Genomic DNA, 1,290 nt, shown 5'->3' with positions numbered 1-1,290 from the left:
TTCGCCCTCGAGGGGGGGGCTGGGGAAATGGCCAAAACGGTAAAACGTTATTTTGGGGGTTAAGGGTAGCTCGAAAAATTTCGATTTTTGTCGCACAAATTCACACTAATGGCGCACTAATTTTTGGTAAAAAAAAAAAATCCAGAAAAGCCGATTAATTACACTTAGGGGGGGCCAGCGAACATTTCACCAGCCCCCCCAAAGTTTTTTTGAATTTGTCCTAAATTTTTTATCGCACAAATTCACACAAATTCCACACTAATTAAAAAAACAACGGTTTCTTAACTTGGGGGGGCTGGTGAAATGTACGTTAGAAATCGTCAGTTTTTATTTCTAATATTAATGAGTCTGTATCTGTATACATCAATCTAACTCAATTTCCGTACTTTTCCTTTATTATATTATAATAAAAATCGTACATTAACAATTTAGACAAATCTAAAACACACATTCCTATATATATATTGGTTGTTTGAAAGTTATTTCTGTTCTTTTCATATGGACTACAGCTAATTTCTCTGTTAAAATGGTTCTTTTGTCAAAATTTGGTTTTGCAATTAAAAGTTCTAGTTGGAATGCATTATTACATAATCTTATGTCAACATGATTTCGAACATTCATCATGGTACGTCCATAAACACTGTTATTCATTAATTTGAAATATTCTTTTTCAAACTCATTCTTAGCTTCTGATCTGAGATTAGTATTAAAATTAATATACACTTTTAACCAAGGACCAAATTCTAGCACTCTGTGAATTTTCTCTATTTTTAAACCTAATTTATTATATAATTTTAGTGTTTCATAATGTATTATATATTTTTTCTTGTCATACAAAGTTGTTAATAATTTTGGGAGTTGTTTACCATCAAAATGTCTTTCCGATGCTAAAGGGAAATCTGAATGTAGATCATGAAGTTCTTTAGGGTAAGTTAAATCGACTTCTAAAATATAACCTTTACGTGATTCATCAGAAATATTCATTACATTAAAATCCTTCAGATTGTCAATCCGTTTAAAATCTCCAGTAGGTAAATATTTACTCATTGCCACCCATAAAGATTATTTGCATCCAAGTATTGTAAAAATATTGACTCATCCTCTTTTTTAAATTTATTCCCCATATGTTTATTGTTTGCTTTTGAATACCTTTGACTACATTAAGACAAACCGCCTCTGATTCCATTTCCGACATCTGTTAATAAATCTAATTTCACTTTTGTCATTCTTAACATACAATCCCATGCAAATCCTGGTGTTGTGTAATAATACATAGGATCTAATTTATAA

Source organism: Acyrthosiphon pisum, unplaced genomic scaffold, assembly GCF_005508785.2.
Source record: "Acyrthosiphon pisum isolate AL4f unplaced genomic scaffold, pea_aphid_22Mar2018_4r6ur Scaffold_21801;HRSCAF=24925, whole genome shotgun sequence".
In the NCBI taxonomy this organism is placed as follows: Eukaryota; Metazoa; Arthropoda; class Insecta; order Hemiptera; family Aphididae; genus Acyrthosiphon; species Acyrthosiphon pisum.
The sequence above is the reverse complement of the archived record's forward strand: the minus strand, read 5'-3'. Positions refer to the sequence as shown.